Here is a 22,142-nt window from a genome sequence, read left to right on the forward strand (position 1 = left end):
GTTGCTCACTGCAATACGCAGCGGAGGGGGTTTCCCGCATCATTGCAGTTTGCTATACCCTTCGCAAAAGTACCTCACTGATTAAAGAGTCTGTGCGGAGTCTGCACGTTCTCCCCGTGTCTGCGTGGGTTTCCTCCGGGTGCTCCAGTTTCCTCCCAGCAGTCATAGAATCATAGATGTTTACAGCATGAAAACCGGCCGTTTGATCCACCTTCTCCATGCAGTCCATCCCGAAGGACGTGCTTGTAAGGTGCATTGGACATTCTGATAAAATATTGAGGAAAGATATGAGTGGCACGGTAGCACGGTGGTTAGCACTGTTGCTTCACAGCGGCAGGGTCCCAGGTTCGATTCCCGGCTTGGGTCACTGTCTGTGCGGAGTCTGCACGTTCTCCCCGTGTCTGCGTGGGTTTCCTCCGGGTGCTCCGGTTTCCTCCCACAAGTCCCGAACATCGTGCTTGTTAGGTGAATTGGACATTCTTAATTCTCCCTCAGTGTACCCGAACTGGCACCGGAATGTGGCGACTGGGGGATTTTCACAGTAACGTCAATGCAGTGTTAATGTTAGCCTACTTGTGACACTAATAAAGATTATTATAGAAGGTATCTCCTTGCTCGGCCATTTCAGAGGACAGTTGAGAGTGAACCACATTGCAGTTGATCTGAAATTACATGTAGGGCAGACAAGGACAATAGTTTTCCTTCCCCGAAGGTTTCTATAGCAATTCAATGGTTTTATGGTCGCCGTTCCTGAGACTAATATTCTATTTCAGATATATGAATTAATTGAATTGAACTCCACCAGCTGCTGTGTGAGATTTGAACTCACAACTTCAAGGAATTCATCCTGGCCTCTGGAATACTAGTCCTTTAACATTCCCATTAGACTACCACCACGCCTGTGAGCAAGAAGTCTAATAAATTAATTCCTGTGGCTACGACTTCTCCTCATTTTCTGTTTACCTTACCATCAATGCAGACTTAATAATACATTTCAGCATCGGCACAACTCGACCCTTTGAATAGAGAGAAAAACAACACTTTAATCATTGAGGTTCTTTCGCGATGCACTCAAATTCCAGTCTACTCTCCAACAATTAACAGTGACAGCGTACCGAAAATGTCTTTAGAAAAAGAACAGCTCACAGCTAGCATCTTTGAAAGCTGCTAGTTACCCTGAGCACTCAAAAGGTTAACTCTATCTTTTACATATTCAAATTAGCCTCGTTGTGTTCCCTAGCAATTCCATGGAGATATGCAAATGAAAGACCGATTTATGCATCAATGTTAGCAAATTTTACTCCCAAGTTACGGTGTTACTGGGGCTTGCGTTAGCTGATCCTTTACGATGTAGTGTGAAGCAAAGCAAGATAAAATGTCCAAACTTCTGAAGGACAGGGAGCCCGATCATCCTTAATGGTTGTTGCATTGGAGGTTGGTCATTTTTTTTCCTGCCTTGCAGGAGAGTAAAGGCCAGCTTAGTAAAATGCAATCACAGCTAATTGCTAATTAAGAGTTTACTAAAAGGATAGAGCATTAAAAAGAAAAGCAAAAAAAAAAAATTGAACTGCCTCTCTGTTGTTTTCTAGCATTTCGATCTTCAGGCAGGGCATCTTGACAATTAATGGCATTGCCTTCAGGAGCCTATTTTTAGATGCACCACTGTAAGTGTGCCAGGTGTACCTACCTGCAGCGGAGAGATGTCAGGAGTCTGAGCAGGAAACAGATCAGGACCCTACCGTCAAAGAAAAAGAAGCAGGTAAGTTCTTACCTTTTTCAATCCTTATAAAATAATTATTTTAATTACACCTATTAGCTATTTGTTACAGTGTGTTCGTGAGCCATAGATGGTTGATTAGCAAAGTATCCTTGCCGTTCTAATTGTGACCTCAAATCAATTGAGTGTAACTAGCAGCCTTCTCTCTCTATCTCTCTTATCATCTGACTGGGAAAGGTATTTCTTTGTTGTGCGTTTCAGATGCTTGATGCTACGTAGGGCAAGGAGACAGATATGTAGAATGACGAAATGTGTATTGAATGTACCATCAAATCAAGCGTCTCCAATCTAGATGTAATTGTGTTTCAGTGAGGCTGTCTCTGTTTTTTCCCAAGGCACTGATGACAAGTTATTGCAGAGTTAGCAATCAGATTATCTGACAGATCTAAATCTGAGCCTCATTTCTCCAGAAGTTTTGATGTAGCCCAGGTGTGTCTTAAGTCCTAAAGAGCTCATTCACTCAAGCCTTTATTTTTCAATTTTCTTCGGGAATCTCTGAGATAATTTCACTCAGCATAGGTCTGGGATCGTCATGCTCTGTATGATTCAATATCACGCTGAGCAACGTTTAAATGGGCAGAAGTATTTAAGTAAGGAAGCTCTAGTGTTCCAGTTTCACTGAGAAAAGGGGGGTGGGTTTATACCATTAATTTGCATGCACAATGGCCACCATAGAATTATCATAGAATTTACAGTGCAGAAGGAGGCCATTCGGCCCATCGAGTCTGCACCGGCTCTTGGAAAGAGCACCCTACCCAAGGTCAACACCTCCACCCTATCCCCAAAACCCAGTAACCCCACCCAACACTAAGGGCAATTTTGGACACACTAAGGGCAATTTAGCATGGCCAATCCACCTAACCTGCACATCTTTGGACTGTGGGAGGAAACCGGAGCACCCGGAGGAAACCCACGCAGACACGGGGAGGACGTGCACTTTCATCTTCATTACCTGGGTGGTGAACTGGCAGAGTTGGAACACTCGCCTGCTGTGAGACCCATGCGAATTTCAGTTCCATTAATTCCTCATCTTTTTGCCAGAATTCATTTGCCAAATGGAGAAATAGGTGTGTTGCCACTAGCCCTGTGAGAGGAACATTCTACAGCTGTACAAAATGGTGTGATGTGTAGGTAGAGTGGGTAAGGCCCTACTCCCATGGTTGAGGAGCATTGATTTAGGGGGGGAGGTAGGAGGTTCTGAGGGGACTCGAGGGGAGCCTCTTTCACCCAGAGAGTGATGAAGATCTGGAACTCACTGCCTAAGAGGGTGGGAGAGGCAGGAACCCTCATAAAATCTAAAAACAAAACTTGAATCTGCACTTGAAGTATGCAACCTACAAGGCTACAAAGTGCCAGAGAGTGGGATTAGGCTGGGCGGCTCATTCTAGGCCAGGAAGGAATGGGCCGAATGGCCACCTTCCATGTATATGTCTACGAATGCACACAGGGACCCATTTGCAATTCTTCAAAGAAAGAAACATGAGCAACTGTATTCATGTTTGGGTGAACGATCTGCCTATAGCACAGCCATATAGCCAAATTAAACTGCATGTTAGAGAGAGTTTACGCATCGCAATAATATTCTCATTCTAATTTAACATATTTGTTAAGTCATTCATGTCTGAAGAGCCCTGAGATATAATTGCAATGTTAATCCCCAAGGGGTTAAAAAAAAGTACAGCATTATTGAGTTGCATGCTCGTGTTCTTGAACCAAATATATTCACAATCGCTGCAGACTTATTTCACGACCAATTGAAACCAAATCAAGACCAAGCAATCCTGGACTGACCACTAAATCCTGAATGAAATTGTCAGGAGTTTTAAAAAGTGGAATGCTGACTACAACACCCTTCCACACAAGCTAAAGAAAGCTGCAGCAGGTAAAACAGTGTGAGATCCATGTGGGTCAGAATCTAGGACGCTGAGGTAGTTCTGTGCATCTGTCACTGTCGTCCAATATAAAAGTAGGTCAATATTTTAATGTGCGAGCTTTTGGTGCCACCAATCAGATTCATTCCCTGCGCTGCATGTGGCTGTAATGATTTAAATCATTTTGGGCACGGGTACTCTGATTTCTATCTGGCAGCAGCTAAAACAGTTCACAGCAGGGTCGGTGGTCGACAGCTTGCCTTTAACAAGTTGAAAAATATGGATGGAAGTTGCTTTGCACATCGACTGTAAAACGGGCAGGAGAGCGAACAGTTCAGCATTGGGACAGATTGACCAGACACCGAAAATAACACAGAATAAGGAAACAGCAAAAATGGGGAAATAAGAACACTTGTCCGAACTGCTCTTGTGTACCTTAAAATGGAACACCCAATAGAAACAGGGAATAGAAACAGGGGCGACACAGTGCTTAGCACTGCTGCCTTGCAGCGCCAGGGACCCGTTTTCGATTCACTGTCTGCGTGGAGTTTGCATGTTCTCCCCGTGTCTGCGTGAGTTTCCTCCGGGTGCTCCAGTTTCCTCCCACAGTCCAAAGATGTGTCGGTTAGGTGGATGGGCTAAATCGCCCCTTAGTATCCAAAGGTAGGGCGGGGTGGGGTGGGGTGGGGTTACAGGGATAGGGGACGGGAGTGGGCCTGGATGGGGTTCTCCTTCGGAGGGTCGATACGGACTCGATGGACCGAATAGCCTCCTTCCACACAGTAGGCATTCTATGATAATTAAGAATACAATTCCAAACTGGTTTTAAATATCTTTAAATGGAACGCCAGAAAAAAAGGGGATATTAGAATACTGGTCGGAATCATTTATTTCCTTTTGCAAATAATGCAAGAGCCCTGAACCAAAGTGACTTGTCCTCAGTGGAGTGAGCACTGGGCTGGCCCCACTCCAGTCGATTGTCAGTCAAGCTCCTAAACCTTTGCTGAAGAGCCTTTATTCCCACCGGGACCCTCAGATGAACATTGATTGCATCCTGTAAGGTGTTCTTGAGCAGTTTCCCTGCACAGATAGCGCGCTAGCTCGATATCCCAAGTTCATTTCTCATTGCATTTTCAAACACTGGGGAATATTTGCTGTCCTCCAGCCAATAGCCATTTCTGCCTTTTCGTGTACCCCATCTGGCCCAGCAGCCTTTGGACTCATTCCTTCAGCTGTTGTGTACAATGTGTGCTTTTCTCACCCCTGCAAAGGTTGTAGATTTATGAGTTACATCTGGAACTTGATGTGAGGAGCCCATTGAATGACTACCATTTCCTAACCTCCTGTATTTTTACCCAGTCCATAAGGACATAAGAAATAGGTGTAGGCACCAGCCATTTGAGCCAACTCCATCATCCAATAAGATCGTAGCTGATCTGGCTGGGGGCTTCATTCCACTTTCCTACCTGTATGACCCTGACTCTTTTGTCAGTGAAAAGCCTGTCTAACTCAGCCCTGATCATAGTCGATAATGCACACTGGTGAAAGGAATTCCAAACATTAACAACACTGGAAAAGAATAAATTCTTAAAATGGAGACCCTTTATTTTGAAACTTATCGCCTAGTTCTAGAGTCTCCCATGAGGAGAAACATGGGGCGGCATTCTCCGACGCCCCGCCGGGTCGGAGAATCGCCGGGGGGGGGGGGAGGGGGGGACGGCGTCAATCCGGCCCCCGCCGGCTGCTGAATTCTCCGGCGCCCGGGATTTGGCGGGGGTGGGAATCGCACAGCTGGCAGCGCCCCCCCCCCCCCCCCCCCCCCCACCGATTCTCCGGCCCGCGATGGGCCGCCCGTTTACGGCCGGTCCCGCCGGCGTAAATTAGAGTAGGTACTTACCGGCGGGACCTGGCTCTGCGGGCGGCCTCCGGGGTCCTCGGGGGGGCGCGGGGGGATCTGGCCCCGTGGGGCTGCCCCCACGGTGGCCTAGCCCGCGGTCGGGGCCCACCGACCCGCGGGCGGGCCTGTGCGGTGGGGGCACTCTATTCCTCCGTGTCGGCTGCTGTGGACCTCTGATGGCCGACGCGGAGATGAACCCCCCCCCCCCCCGCACATGCGCTGGGATGACGCCAGCACACGCTGGCGCTCCCGCGCATGCACCAACTCGCGCCGGCCGGCGGTGGCCCTTCGGCGCCGGTTGGCGTGGTGCCAAGCCCCTTTCATGCCGGCCGGCGCGGCACAAACGAATCCAGCACCAGCCCTGCCCCTGAAGGTGCAGAGGATTCCGCACCTTTGGGGCGGCCCAACGCCGGAGTGGTCCACGCCACTCCTTCGCGGCGGAGTTGCCCACCCCGCCGATTCCCGCAGAATCCCGCCCTTGCTCTCTCTATCTACCCTGTCAAGTCTTTGCAAAATCTTTTATATTTCAATAGGATCCCCTCTCATTCGTCTAAAGGCCAATGAATATGAACACAACCTCCTTTTAAGACAAACATCTCAACTCTTAAAGGAATTGCATTGCCTTTAACGAAACTTCCGTCGTGTCTAGATGGTTTAAAAAAAAGTGCTCCGGAGCTTACGTTGTTGCTGTGAACTATCGACCTTTCGTTGGCCCCTTTGCCTCTTTTATTACGCTCAGGTGCTGGGTTCAAGGCCCACTCCATCCTTTGAAGGCTGAAGGCTGACATTGCGGTGCGGTGCCAAGGGAGTGCCGCATCATCAGAGGTGCCATCTTTTGGATGAGATGTTAAACCGAGGGCCCTTGAGTCCTCTCAAGTGCATGTAAGAGATCCCATGGCACTATTACGAAGAAGAGCAGGGAAGTCATCTCCAGTATCTTCGCCAGTATTTATCCCTCAACCAACATCAATTGAACGGATATACTGGCCATTATCACATCCTTATCCATGGGAGCACGTGCACAGATTGGGCACAGATTGGCTCCCACCTTTCCTACATTACAACATGACCACATTTCAAAAAGTACTTCCTCAGTTGTAATGCGCTTTGTGACTATTCTGTGATGTGAAAGGTGCTGTATAAATACAAACCTTTCTTCTTCACACCACGGAAGTTTGATCATTAAGTGAACATAGATTTGGCGATGCGCTCGCACCCACTCGGAGTGACAATTGGGAGACCTGCACCCCCTTCTGGTTTGGGCCTCATTGATGTTTCGTCGGCAAGCTTCAGACGGGACCCGTACAACCTCTCACTGATTTAGCAGCGGAAAATAGGGGCGGGGTTGTCACTCCCCCCCCCGCCCCGCCCATCCCGCAGTGTGTCTCATTGCGCAAGAGGCGGCCAAGTCATCAGCTGGCGGCGAGATCCTCCAATCCCGCTGCTGTCAATGGGGTTTCCCGTTGCCTGCACCCTCCACCTTGCCATCGGCAAGACTGGCGGCTGCCACAGGCGGGAATGGCTGGAAAATCCCGCCCTAGGCCAATTATAGGAAACAGCTGTCGGGCCGATAAGAGACGTTGGGATTGTGGAATTGGGAGCGCTGGAACGCATGCTCCTCCAGACCCCACAAATGTTTTCAGGAAAAACCCATAAAACCTGCTTTTTGTAAATTTCACCAACCCTTAAGGATTGCCCACTTGGCCGCATAATTCCTGGAAAATGCGACTGACAAACACCGCCAACGCTTCACCCATTTCTCTCTGACAGACACTGGGTGACTTACAACAAATGGAGGTCCCTGATTTACGTGACGCGCCCATTTAAACACCTGCATGGTTCCAACAGACATAATGGGCCCGCCACTTCCCGTTGGATGTACAAGGCCAAATTCGCTTCCAATTGTCACACATCATCCTGGCTGCAGGAACGAGATTGTCATTCCCTCATTGACACTGGGCCAAACCCTGGAACTCCCCGGCCGGGATTCTCCGAGCCCGCGACAGGTCGGAGAATCGCTGCGGGGGGGACGCGCCGAGCTGCCGATTCTCCGGCCAATTGCGCCGGCGCGGTCACCGTGGCGCCGGGGCCCCCACGGCGATTCTACCGCTCGACGGGCCGAGTGCCCGCCGAGACCCGCCGGCGTCGTTTGCATATGACAGTGGGACCTCGCCGTCCTGGTGGGGGGACGGAGGGAACAAACTCCATAGGGATCCTCCACGGCAGCCAGGTTCGCGATTGGGGGCGACGATCGGCGTGCATGCTAATTCCGGGGGGTGGTCTAAGTTCCTCCGCGCCGGGCCCCTGTAGGGCTCTGCCATGTTGCCCGCAGGCCGGTGCGGAGATGCCCGTGGCGCGCATGCGCGGACCCGCGCCGCCCGTGGCGTGCCGGCCTTTGACGCCCGAGCAGTGCACAGCACTCCGGCGCCGTTCTAGCCCCCGAGGACGGGGAGAATGACTGGGCCTAGAGGCCCGTTGATGCCGGCGTCACTCACGCCAGTTTTGACGCCGGCGTCAACCCTTGGCTGGGATTTCGGAGAATCCCGGCCCCCGTCTATCAGCGGTGCGCCGGTCCCTTCACCACGTGAACTGCAGTGGTTCAATGAGGTGACTCACCACCACTTCCCAAGGGCAATTTACCAGCAAAGTCGACATTCTGCCAACACTCAGAGAGTGTTGTTTACTCACTAAACTCTCTCCCTGGCAGTCCCTTGAATCAAGGAGGACATTTGCCATGCAATACATCCCATGACTTGAGCATGCGTGTGTAACCTTTTAATGTGTATATTTATACACAAAGAACAAAGAAAAGTACAGCACAGGGACAGGCCCTTCGGCCCTCCAAGCCTGCGCCGACCATGCTGCCCGTCTGAACTAAAACCCCTTACACTTCCTGGGTCCGTATCCCTCCATTCCCATCCTATTCATGTATTTGTCAAGACTCCCCTTTAAAGTCACTATCATCCCTGCTTCCACTACCTCCCCCGACAGCGAGTTCCAGGTTCCCACCATCCTCTGTGTAAAAAACCTGCCTTGTACACCTCCTTTAAACCTTGTCCCTAGCACCTTAAACCTTTGCCCCCTAGGGCATAGGGATACCCACTTTCAATTTCATAGATACACACACTTTCAATTTCTTACCATTTTTTCTTCCTCTTCCTGGATTATTCTCTAATTGAGGAAACATGATCTGGGGGTATAATGTATTGTCTATCTGGGGGTGCTGGCTGCTGACACCAAGATAGTAATCACATGAGCAAAATCAGGTCAGCTCACAAATAGACCACAGATCCTGTGTGTCTTTTCACCTTATACCTCACGTGGTTATAGGAGTGATATGTTTGTATCCCATGTGCACAATGCAGCTGTACAGCTTGAAATGAGTTTCCAGTCACATCACTAAGATATTCCTCACAATACTGTCTGGCTAGGGTAGTAGAATTATTTAAGACTTCAGGGGTGGTCGTCCAAGTTGCACGTTACCCCAGGCCCGGGTAAGGGCCCCATGTTCAGGGCTAGGTGTCATGGCCAATGGGTGAATCAGTGAGTTTTTGACGGTGATGACGGGAGAGGTAGAACGAGCTACTGAAGAAGCAGCGGACCACGAGACAAGAGAAATGAGCAAGAGGACCAGGCCTTTAGCCGATCATTGCAACAACGCTGTCTTAACATGGTTATGAGGTCCCATCCTTTGAGGTGTAAAGAAACCCTTCTGGGAGAAGACAGCTGATGTAAAGGCTGAAACTATCCGGTCCCTCCCACCAGCGGCATCTTCCAGTCCCGCCGAGGGCGGCCCCTCGCGACACGTTGCCTGACGGCGGAGGGTGGGGGGGCATGCAAACCCCGTGGATATCGGCAGAACCGGAAGATCTCACCACCGGCCAATGGTGGATGGCTTCTTATGCCGGAAAATATGCCACGTGTTTGGGGGGGGGGGGGGGGGGGGGGGGGGTGCAGAAAACCCAATTCAAAGGGTTTATCCAGTGCAGACTCGATGGGCCAAATGGCCTCCTTTTGCACTCTATGATTCTATGATAACATTTTTCACATCCTCAGGACATTCCAAAGAGGCTCATAACTAAAGGATTATAACTAGTGGGCAGCACGGTAGCATTGTGGATAGCACAATTGTTTCACAGCTCCAGGGTCCCAGGTTTGATTCCGACTTGGGTCACTGTCTGTGCGGAGTCTGCACGTTCTCCCCGTGTCTGCGTGGGTTTCCTCCGGGTGCTCCGGTTTCCTCCCACAGTCCAAAGATGTGCAGGTTAGGTGGATTGGCCATGCTAAATTGCCCTTAGTGTCCAAAATTGCCTTTAGTGTTGGGTGGGGTTACTGGGTTATGGGGATAGGGTGGAGGTGTGGGCTTGGGTAGGGTGCTCTTTCCAAGAGCCAGTGCAGACTCGATGGGCCGAATGGCCTCCTTCTGCACTGTAAATTCTATGATAATCTATGATTATATTCTTAGTGGAGCAACGTTGACTTGTTGGCATGGGCTGAAAACTTCTGGCCATTCCCGCTGGCGGGTTCTTCTGTTCCCCCTGATGCAGCACTCCCAACCCAGGCCCAAAAGACCCCACCGCCAGTCAATGACAAGCCACCGTGACGGTTTGCAAGGCAAATTCCACCCATAATATCAGCCAATTTATGTACTGTTAAGGTTCCACAAACAGCAAGTGACCAATGAATGAATCAGTTCGACACGAGGTTGGTTGCGGGGTCAATGGCGCTCAGTACACTGGGAAAATTCCATGTTTGCTCTCATTAAGTGTGGTGGGATTTCTTTTTTTTTTAACAAAGAATTTTATTGAGGTATTTTGTGGCATTGTAAACAATTACAGATAACAGAAATGTGCAAACATCAATATAAAACCAATACTTCAATCAAACCATAATGTACATACCCGCTCCTCTCCCCTAGACGCGCCCCGCCTATTTATCCCTCCTACTCTACTCTAATCTCCCCCCTTCCCCCCTCTCCCCCCCCCCTCCCCCCCCCCCCCCCTGCTGATGTTCACTCTCCCGCGAAGAAGTTGATGAATGGTTGCCACCTTCGGGCGAACCCCAGTACCGATCCCCTCAAGGCGAACTTAATTTTTTCCATACCCAGAAAACTTGACATCTCCGAAAGCCATAGTTCGGTCTTTGGGGGTTTTGAGCCCCTCCAGGCCAGCAGTATTCGCCGCCGGGCTATTAGGGAAACAAAGGCCAGAACATCGGCCTCTTTCTCCCCCTGGACTCCCGGGTCTTCCGAAACCCCGAAAATTGCCAACCCTGGACTCATCACCACCCTTGTTTTCAGCACCCGGGACATGACCCTCACAAATCCCTCCCAGTACCCCCTAAGCTCAGGACATGCCCAAAACATGTGAACATGTGGACCATGGTTCGCTGGTCCTCCTGCGCAGTGGGATTTCTTTTTACACCCATCGGAACAAGCAGGTGGGGCCTTAGTTAATCTTCTTAGCAGAAAGCCAGGGGGCTGGACTCTCCGGTTGGCGACGCCGAAATCGCGTTCGGCGAACGGCAGGAGAATCCAACTTCCTGCCGAAATCGGGGACGGTGCCGCTTTCGCGATGCTCCACCCCCTCCAAAGCGGCGTACTCCTGGAGTACGCCACGCCACATATTGACAGCCTCAGGACATTGTCTGAGGACCACCCCCGATGCTCTGTGACCGACCGGCCGAGTTCCGGACGCCGTGGGTCTCTCATGGTCTCACCCATCGGGAACTCGGCCTGGCGGCTGCGGACTGAGTCCAGCACGGCCACAGTCGGGGGAGGGCCGATCCGTGGGCAGGGGGACTTTAACAGGAGCCGGGGGCACTGTGGGGGGTGGGGGTGGTCCAGGCCGCGCGCGAGCCGGCTGAAGGGGGGAACTAGTTCATGGACCGGGTCCGCGGCCGGCCTCCGGCTTGTTGCAGGGCGCGGCCGCTGTCGTGCGCATGCGCGGCCACGGACACGGCAATTCTCCAGGCCGCATCGGCAGCTAGGTGTGCAGGTTAGGGGGCTTTACGCTGCCATCCTGCTGGCCCCCAGCAAAACGGGGAATCGGTGGCCATTTTGCGCCAGGTTCCCTGCATTCCCTCGCCGGCGCGGTGACATAGCCTCAGAATCGGAGAATCCAGCACAGGACCTTTGACAGAGCCGTGCTTCTCAGAACCAGATCCACCTGGATCATGTGCTGAAATCCTGGGATTTTCGGGATCCCTGCAGGTTTTCCAGCAGCGGATGTGGGCGGCGGGTTCCTCAGCGAAAAGGCCGGTGAGCAACGCAAATGGCTATTGAGCTATAATAATCTTTATTCGCGTCACAAGTAGGCTTACATCAACACTGCAATTAAGTTACTGTGAAAATCCCCTCGTCGCCACATTCCGGCGCCTGTTCGGGCACACGGAGGGAGAATTCAGAATGTCCAATTCACCTAATACCACGGGCGGGATTCTCCCCAACCCAGCGGAGCGGGGGGTCCCGGCGGGATGGAGTGGAGTGAACCACTCCGGCGTCGGGCTGCCCCAGAGGTGCGGAATCCTCCGCACCTTTAGGAGCTAGACCCGCCCCGGAGTGGTTGGCGCCCCGCCAGCCGGCGTGAGTCTGCGCTATGCGCGGGAGCGTCAGCGGCTGCTGATGTCATCCCCGCGCATGCTCGGGGGGGGGATTCAACTTCGTGCGGCCATGGCGGAGGCTGATGGTCGGCGCATAGGAAAAGAGTGCCCCCGTGGCACAGGCCCGCCTGCCGATCGATGGGCCCCGATCGTGGGCCTGGCCACCGTGGGAGCACCCCCCGAGGCCAGATCGGCTCACGCCCCACCCAGGACCCCGGAGCCCGCCCGCGCCGCCTGGTCCCGCCGGTAAGGGACCTGGTTCAATTTATGCCAGCGGGACCGGCATAGAAGCAGCAAGACGGCCGGAGAATCGCCGGGGGGGTGGCGACCGGCGCGGCTAGATTCCCACCCCTGCCGAATCCCCGGTGCCGGAGAATTCGGCGGCCGGCGGGGGCGGGATTCACGCTGCCCACCCCCCCCCCCCCCCCGGCGATTCTCCGAGCCGGCGGGGGGGGGGGGGCGGAGAATCCCGCCCCACGTCTTTCGGGACTTGTGGGGGGAAACCGGAGCACCCAGAGGAAACCCACGCAGACACGAGGGAGAACGTTTAGACTCCACACAGACAGTGACCCAAGCCGGGAATCAAACCTGGGACCCAGGAGCTGTGAAGCAACAGTGCTAAACACTGTGCTACCATGCCGCCCAATGGTGACCCACTTCTGCCACCAGAAAACCCTGTTGGTGGGGGTGGGGGAGGAGGGTGGGCGTCATTCGGCCCATCGAGTCTGCAGCGGCGCTTGGAAAGAGCACCCTACCCAAGGTCAACACCTCCATCCTATCCCCATAACCCAGTAACCTCACCCAACCCTAAGGGCAATTTTGGACACTAAGGGCAATTTATCATGGCCAGTCCACCTAACCTGCACATCTTTGGACTGTGGGAGGAATCCGGAGCACCCGGAGGAAACCTCGCACACACGGGGAGAACGTGCAGACTCCGCACAGACAGTGACCCAAGCCGGAATCGAACCTGGGACCCCAGAGCTGTGAAGCAATTGTGCTATCCACAATGCTACCGTGCTGCCCTGAATAAGCTTTAATATTAACATTGAAACTTTGCTATGAAACCTTACAGTGCTTTGGTTTAACAAACACTTACAAAATGACAAACCTATCTTGTTACACTTCTGAAGTCAGGTTGGTTGAGTAATGGTTGTGAATTGTGCGTTAAGTTGTTCATTAAGAAACTGTCCATCACCGACAGAAGCAAAGATTGTCACTTAAGGATGTAACTTGACAAGTCTGGTAGGAGCTTGCAATTCAATATGTTGCAGAATTGACAGCTACGTGACTAATTTTCTGAGTGTCTGCTTTAATATTTTAATCTTTAGCAGCCACCTTCTGGAATTAGGGTTTTAGGCATTCGATCAAGACAAACACGTTGGATTTTCTAGGGTACAAAAGCCCGGGATCCCTACTTTCTAATTGACTGCACCGCACCTCCCCAAAGTTAATGTGCTGTTACACGCAGTGCTGGAGCAGCTTAATGTCATAAGAAATATTTGCATTTGTAGAGCATATTTCACAATTACAGAATTCCCCAAAGCATTTTACAGCCAATTAAGTGTGTTTGAAGTGTAGTCACTATTGTAGAAAATGGGTCTGTCCATTTGGGTACAGCAAACTCTCAGAAGTAGCAATGTGATAATGACCCGATAATCCATTTTTCATAATGGTGATTGCAGAATAAATATTGGGCAGGACATCAGGGATAACTACCCACCTCTGCTTTAGAAATAGTGTAGGGTTGCCAACTGCGATTAAATGTATTCCTGGAGCTTTTGTCACATGACTTGTCCCCACACTTCAGCCATCACTCGGTCAACACGTCCATCGCTGTCACTCACATCCTCCTTACACCAGTTGGAAAGGGAAAAGACTCATTGCCCAATTGGATTATGCTCCACTGTCATCCTAACAGCCTTTTACTCCCCCCATTATCAATATTTTAACATCTGGCAAAACAAAATGCTCCAAGAAAATGATTTAATTTTATTTTTTAATGGCCCAATGATATTTTTTCAGGGTTGCATACAACAGTGTCCTGGAGATGGATCTTCAATTCCTGGAGACTCTCCAGGCCAATCCTGGAGAGTTGGTGACCTTAAAATAGTGTCATGGGATCTTCTAGGGGCACCTGAGAGAGCAGGCAGACCCTCGGTTTTGTTGTAACTGGCCTTTAAGGGATTGCAGCATGACGTCACTGGAAGGAGGTTTGTCATGCGATCCAGTTTTAGCTTCACTTTTGCTTTTAAGCGGAGCACACAGAGACAGGCCTACTTCAAAGCAAAAGAGGAACTAAAACCGGATCGCATGGCACACAGATTCCACGGATGTCATGCTGCAAACCCTTGAAGGCATTTTAGAAGAGATTTGGCATCTCAGTCCAAGGATGGCACTCCAACAATCCCTCAGTATTGTGTTCGAGTGTTAGCACTCATTCTTGGCGTATTCACAGCCCTTTGACTCAGAGGCCAGTGAACCATGTGATAAGAGGAATGTTACTGCTCCATGTGCATGAGACAGTTGGCAAATAGTCCATGCCAGTCAATGCTCGTGTAGAAGAATGAGCCTATTGCAGGAAGGCAGCTTACAGGAAGAAACACGGTCCACAGATGAAGATAAGACAGTGTCCCAGTCAGACAGTTTCCCCCAGGCCACAGCTCCAGGATAAAAACAGCTGGTTAATCATTTGACTGTTAACACAGTGGGAGAGTGAACGCACAAGGCATGGGACCTTTGAGAGGAAAAAGGAGCATCTGTGAAGGGAAAATGTGTGTCTAAACTAATGCAAAGTGTTTATTTGGAAGACAGATCTCTTATGTCAAACTTTGAATTAATTCCCTTGTGTAACGTTTGTTGGAGCGTCATCAACAGAATGTGACACTTTCTTGCTCAAGTGACGAGGGTGAAAATTACCCTGAGCGTCTCTCCTTTCTTCCTGCATCCTCAGGAGATGGAATGATGAATCATCACACCAGCTCCTCTTCAACCACAATCTTTCACAGGATCTGAAAGCTGCAGAAACTCTCACATTACCATTCCCACGACTTCTGCAGACCTGACTTTTAGGAATCAGTCTGAGCATCACCTATTCTCCGATCGTATGGCCTTCGCCTCTCGGATTGCACGGCGGCGGATTTTACTGGAGTGGCGGTCGGCATCACCACCGGGGTTAGTGGTTTGGTTGGGTGACCTGTACCACTTCCTGTGGTTGGAGAAGATAAAATATGAGTTAAGGGACTCAGCAGAGGGGTTTGAGAAAAGGTGGGGGATGTTTGTGACCATGTTTGAGGAGCTGTTCATCGCAGAGGGTGGGGGGTGAAAAATGGGAAAATATTTGTACAAACTGAATAGTTGATTGCTGGGAAGTATGTTTCCCAGGGTGTTTGTGTTGTAACCTGTTTTTATACGTGTTGGTAATAAAATACATTTTATTAAATGTGCGTGAGCCACAGCACATTGGTCCGCATGCCCAGCTCTCAGTGAGAAGGCTTTGATTCTTGGTCCGACGGTATTGATGGAACTTTGCACCAACCATTTGGCAGGCTCAGCCAGAGGCATTGATCAGGCCTCAGAGCTCAATCGCCAAGGGCACACACTCTCCAAACCACGACGGGACACCGGACGCTGCGCGGGTATGTCTCGGGGCCTCGGTGTCGAAGCCCAGGGCTGCCCTGCAGGAATCTCTGCCCTACAGTCACCATCGCTACCTTGTAAGAGTGGGGAGCAGCTTGTGACGCCCCCAATTGCACGACCCACAATGTGGGAACCCCCTTTTCCACAGTCGGATGAAGGGAAAGCTAGTTAGAAAGTAAACAACAGAAGACTATGTTGACAGGAATAGATAAAGTAAACGGGGACCAGGCTTGTATGGACCATAAACGCAAACATGGATCAGTTGGGCCAAAAGGTCCGATTATGCCTGTTTTCTGTAAATTCTATGTAATCCTCGGCTGAACACAACACACTGAGAAATGTTATCCCATTCCACTCTCCTACTTTATGACAATTAACATTGGCAGAAAGTCACTTACAAACAACCTTGTAAAATTCAGCCATGGACAAACATAAAAAGCAGAGAACCATGTCTGCAGATGTTTTATGCGGTTTTGTCAACTACAAAGAACAGATGCTACCCAATGGACTCATTTATCCCAATTTTTAAAAAAAATCTTCCAACCCGTCCCCAAAATTTCTCTCACAGAAAACAATGAGAACGCAAGATGCCAGAAATAACAAACTGCTGCTCCATATTGTAAGTGGGGTCGAGCACAGACCGTAATCTGCCTGAGGCCCCAAATCAGCAGAAAGCAGTGAAATTTTTAACAAGGAGGGCAATGTGGTTTTTTTGTTGTACGTTGGAGATAAGTGTAGGACTAAAGATTTGTCGGGATCACTATCTACCAAGTGGAGAAATTGTGCCAACGACATAATTAGTGGGGTTGCCAACCCTCCAGGATTGGCCTGGAGTCTCCAGAAATTAAAGATCATTTTTCAGGACATTCTTGCGTGCAACCCTGGAGAAACATCATCGGGACATTAAAAATGATAGTTTATTTTTTGTCATTTCCTTTGAAAATTTCTCTTTCCGCAGGTATAAAAATATTGAAAACGGGGGAGAAAGGGCTGTTCGGCTGACAGTCCAATTGGGTGATGAGCTATTTTGCTTTCCACTTGCCGCAGGAAGGCTCCACGAGGATGGATGTGTTGGCCGACTAATGGCTGGACTGTGGGGAAATCCATGTGGTGGGACCTCATTTAATTACAGTTGGCATCCTTATCAACAAGGTGTCACCTTTTCCAAAGGCAATCATGGAGGCCACAACACGCCTGTGTTCGAATTCGATGCCGCCTACTCTGAGAGCCCACAAAGAAACAGAGAATAAAGCTGCACTGTGGTGCTCCAACAATAGTGGCCCCATGAGAGACTGGCATTCCTGCCACCCTGTTCGGGTCATAGATAGAGTCATAGACGTTTACAGCATGGAAACAGGCCCTTCGGCCCTGCTTGTCCTAGCCGCCCAGTTTCTATCACTAATCTAGTCCCACTTGCCCACATTTGACCCATATCCCTCTATACCCACTCTGCCCATTTAACTGCTTAACTGCTTTTAAGAAAATAAAATCCTACCCGCCTCTACCACTGCCTCTGGCAGCCTGTTCCAGATGCTCACCACCCTGTGTGAAGGAATTTCCCCTCTGGTCTCTTTTGTATCTCTCCCCTCATCTTAAACCTATGCCCTCTAGTTCTAGACTCCCCTAACTTTGGGAAAAGATGTTGACTATCGACCTTATCAATGCCCCTCATTATTTTATAGACCTCTATAAGATCACCCCTAAGCTTCCTACGCTCCAGGGAAAAAAGTCCCAGCCTATCCAGCCTCTCCTTATAACTCAGACCATCAAGTCCTGGTAGCATCCTCGTAAATCTCTTCTGCACTCTTTCTCGTTTAACAATATTCTTCCTATAATAGGGTGACCAGAACTGAACACAGTATTCCATGTGTGGTTTTACCAATGTCTTGTACAACTTCAACAAGACGTCCCAACTCCTGTATTCAATATACTGACCAATGAAACCTAGCATGCTGAATGCCTTCTTCAGTACCCTGCCCACCTTCAAGGAGCTATGAACCTGTATTCATAGATCTCTTTGTTCTGTAACTGTCCCCAACTCCCTACCATTAAGTGAGTAGGTCCTGCCCTGATTTGATCCACCAAAATGCATCACCTCACATTTATCCAAATTAAACTCCATCTGCCATTCATCGACCCACTGGCCCAATTGGTCAAGATCCTGTTGCAATCTTATATCACCTTCTTCTGTTGTTATAAAATAGTGAATATTGCTGCCAGATCATGCCAGATTTTTCAGCTTTGGCATCACTGTCGACGACCCCGTGTTTCTCGCACCAACCCACCTCAATGTGATATATTACTTAGCTACGTGAAGCACCGTCATGTGCCACTGCGTTGATTGTTCATTGTGTAGGGATTTTATTTTTGTTTCGGGCAGGTAAGAAATGCAGCACTTATTTCATTTTGGTTTTGCGAGATTCAGCTTTCCAATGTTGCACTAATGTTTCAGGTGGAAACAGTCCAGCCCTGTCGAGGTGGCATTGGAGGTCAGGAATGGGGAAATGTCAGAGGTTGGCAGTCGGGACGGCTCCCTGTGGTGATATGCATCACCGTATATACACAAGGGGTTAATGTGAATACACTACAACTAAGTAAACACTAGAGGGAGCACCAGAGGTGTCATGATATGCAAACATGCAGCTAATGAACACTTAGAATAGGACACAACCAATGAGCAGTCAAGACACCCAGAGGCGGCATTACCACAAGGGGGCACTTCACAACCCATATAAAAGGACAGGGCACACATGCTCTGTCCCTTTCCACAGACAGACATCTAGAGAGTACATCAGGGTTGATCAACAGCATCACACCCAGCACGTGGCTTAGAGCAGACTGGTTTAGTTAGACTGAGTTACTACAGTTAGATTAGCAGGAGAGTCAAACTCATTTAAGAACTGTGTTAATAGTTCAATAAACATATCGAACTCATTACAAAGTCTGGACCTTCCTTTGTCAGAGCGTACATCAAGGAAGCAGCTTATGCTACACGAACAAGCGTAACACAACACGCTCCTGCTGCTTCCTTGCTGGAGATGGACTCATGGTGGCAAAGGTTATCCACCCAGCTGCCATTTGGAGGTGCCCCTCTTCAGTAGGCCGGGAGGCCCTCGGCGCCTCCTCGCATTGGTCTAATGAGCGAGCCACAAGAATGAAAAAGCCTCAAACATTACCAGCCCAGTGGAGGGGTTTTCCCTCCGCACCCATGTGCCCTCGAGCTGTGCGCACTTGCCCATTTTTAAAATTGAAGCATGCTTCTGAGAGCATCCCCATTTTGAAATGCCCTCGTGCCTCCCACCCTCTCCATGGCGGGGCTGCTGTCCGCCCACTTCTGCGGGGCCCTCTGATTTGATTTGATTTGATTTATTATTGTCACATGTATTAGTATACAGTGAAAAGTATTGTTTCTTGCATGCTGTACAAACAATGCAGACCGTACATAGGGAAGGAAGGAGAGACTGCAGAATATAATGTTACAGTTATAGCAAGGTGTAGAGAAAAGATCAACTTAATACGAGGTAGGTCCATTCAAAAGTCTGATGGCAGTAGGGAAGAAGCTGTTCTTGGGTCGGTTGGTACGTGACCTCAAACTTTGGTATCTTTTTCCTGACGGAAGAAGGTGGAAGAGAGTATGTCCGGGGTGTGTGCGGTCCTTAATTATGCTGGTTGTCTTTCCGAGGCAGCGGGAATTATAGACAGAGTCAATAGATGGGAGGCTGGTTTGCGTGATGGACTGGGCTACATTCACGACCTTTTGTAGTTTCCTGCGGTCTTGGGCAGAGCAGGCTCCATACCAAGCTGTGATACAACCAGAAAGAATGCTTTCTATGGTGCATCTGTAGAAGTTGGTGAGGGTCGTAGCTGACATGCCAAATTTCCTCAGTCTTCTGAGAAAGTAGAGTCGTTGGTGGGCTTTTTAAACTATAGTGTCGGCATGGGGGGACCAGGACAGGCTGTTGGTGATCTGTACACCTAAAAGCTTGAAGCTCTCGACCCTTTCTACTTCGTTCCCATTGATGTAGACAGGGGCATGTTCTCCACTACGCTTCCTGAAGTCAATGACAATCTCCTTCGTTTTGTTGACATTGAGGGAGAGATTATTGTCGTCGCACCAGTTCACCAGATTCTCTATCTCATTCCTGTACTCTGTCTCGTCAGTGTTTGAAATCCGACCCACTACGGTGGTGTCATCAACAAATTTGAAGATCACGTTGGAGGGGAATTTGGCCACATAGTCATAGGTGTATAAGGAGTATAGTAGGGGGCTGAGGACACAGCCTTGCGAGGCACTGGTGTTGAGGATGATCGTGGAGGAGGTGTTGCTGCCTGTCCTTACTGATTGTGGCCTGTGGGTTAGAAAGTTCAGGATCCAGTCGCAGAGGGAGGAGCCAAGGCCAAGGCCACAGAGTTTGGAGATGAGTTTTGTAGGAATGATGGTGTTGAAGGCTGAGCTGCAGTCGATAAATAGGAGTCTGACATAGGTGTCTTTGTTATCTAGGTGTTCCAGGGTAGAGTGCAGGGCCATTGAGATGGTGTCTGTTGTGGACCTGTTGCAGCGGTAGGCGAACTGTAGTGGATCAAGGCAATCTGGGAGGCTGGAGTTGATTCATGCCATGACTAACCTTTCGAAGCACTTCATGATGATGGATGTCAGAGCCACTGGACAATAGTCATTAAGTCACGCTGCTTGGCTTTTTTTTGGTACAGGGATGATGGTCGTCTTCTTGAAGCAGATAGGGACCTCAGATTGTTGTAGAGAGAGGTTGAAGATGTCTGCGAATACCCCCGCCAGCGGATCCGCGCAAGACCTGAGTGCTCGTCCCTGTTCCACCCAATGTCCTGAAATTGGACAGCGAATGTAGATTAATGGTTCGCCATAGAGCACACTGCAGAAGCAAGCGGTCCCAACCCCTAAAGATTTCTGACGTTGATAAAATTGCACCCTTTATGATGTGAGGGCAGAGTACCAGGATGTCAAGAGCAGGATTCAGATTCGCTACTTGCATTATAAGCGGGCAGCTAAAGGCTTCAGCAGCCTGTGAACAGATTATTTGTTAAGGAACTGGGAAGATGTGAAAAATACCAGATGATGCAACGGTCAGGTTCTGAAAAGGGCACAAAACACTGAGTAAAGCACTTCAAAACTGAAATCAAATGGACTGTGAATGGGAGGTACTGACAGTATATTAGTCGTTGTGATGCGAGATGGCAGGTAAGATCCTCCCACATGCAGGGCTGTTGGTGCCTGGAAAGTCGAGTAGCTGAGTTGATGGGAGGTTTGACCTCTCTCGCCCATCCCTGGACTTCACTTCTGCGTGCATCCGGTGAAATCTCCTGATGTTCTCAATGCTTCGCTGAATTAATCTTCTCCATTTTGAGGTTGGTGACATTCCAGGGACACCCCATGAGTCAGCGAAGACATTTGACCTCTGCAGCGATACTTTGATGACATCCGTGAAGAGTTTCCATTGTCCACCTGGAAGTCTCCGGCCTAAACTGAGTTCTGAGGAGAGCGGACCACACATGTAGGACGGATTCTTCCCATGAAATGGCCAAGTGTCAGGTTCTGAGTGAAAACCGGAGTGTTTCCGCTCACAAACACCCAGGTATTCTCTCCAGATCTTCAGACGCATTGTTGAAAAAAAGCAGGGATGTGTGTCTTGCACCATCACTCTGGCAGGGTGGGGCCATTTTTAAATGGCGGTCCGATTTCTCGACCCCCAACCCCCCCACATCCCCATAGCCTTAACTCACCTATAAGGGGTTCCTTGGCCCCCCCCACCCCTGTGCAAAAATGTCAGCCTGGCACCACCCCTGCCAGCCTGGCAGTGCCATCTGGTTACCGTGGCAGTGCCAGAATGTCACCCAAGTGGCACTGCAGGGTGCCATGCTGGGAATGCCAGGGTGCCACCCTGCCCAGCGGGCAGGCACCTGGACTGCTGATCACATGGGAGACCCCACCTAAGTGTCATTCCACCTGGTCCTGTTTGTGGGGACCAGCACTGAACGGCACTCGCCGAGATCTCCGAGGTAAAGGGGGTTCGATCGCAACACCTCGGGTAGATCATGGGAGAGCCGATTAGAATGAGACTAACTGTCTCACTCTAACGTAGAGATTTGCAAAATCGTGATCCTGTCCACAATGGACAGGATTCACACCGTGGCGACTCGCGAGATTGCATTAGATCTCGGGAAGCGTGGTGAGTTGGGTCAATCCCGCAAGAGGGATCTCCCGGCATCTACCAGCCTCGTCGCACTGCCTTTCGGGCGCACCGCAGCCGGCAGGTTGCACCTAGTATGTTCCACCTTTCAGTTCCACACAGACTGTGATTACACAAGCTTGCCACCCCCACAT

The 22,142-nt window shown here is 50.0% G+C and overlaps 1 protein-coding gene across 1 annotated transcript in view; it reads left to right on the forward strand.

Moving 5' to 3' along the window:
- The first annotated feature begins 1,323 nt into the window (after positions 1-1,323).
- The window catches only part of LOC140394931 (uncharacterized), a 141,189-nt gene continuing 120,370 nt past the window's right edge, over positions 1,324-22,142 (forward strand). Inside the window, exons 1-2 of the mRNA XM_072482130.1 lie at positions 1,324-1,434; positions 1,590-1,759. The gene's annotated coding sequence lies outside the window, so the exon portion shown is untranslated. The remainder of the gene's footprint in view (positions 1,435-1,589; positions 1,760-22,142) is intronic.

This window comes from Scyliorhinus torazame, chromosome 18, assembly GCF_047496885.1.
Source record: "Scyliorhinus torazame isolate Kashiwa2021f chromosome 18, sScyTor2.1, whole genome shotgun sequence".
NCBI classification, from domain to species: domain Eukaryota; kingdom Metazoa; phylum Chordata; class Chondrichthyes; order Carcharhiniformes; family Scyliorhinidae; genus Scyliorhinus; species Scyliorhinus torazame.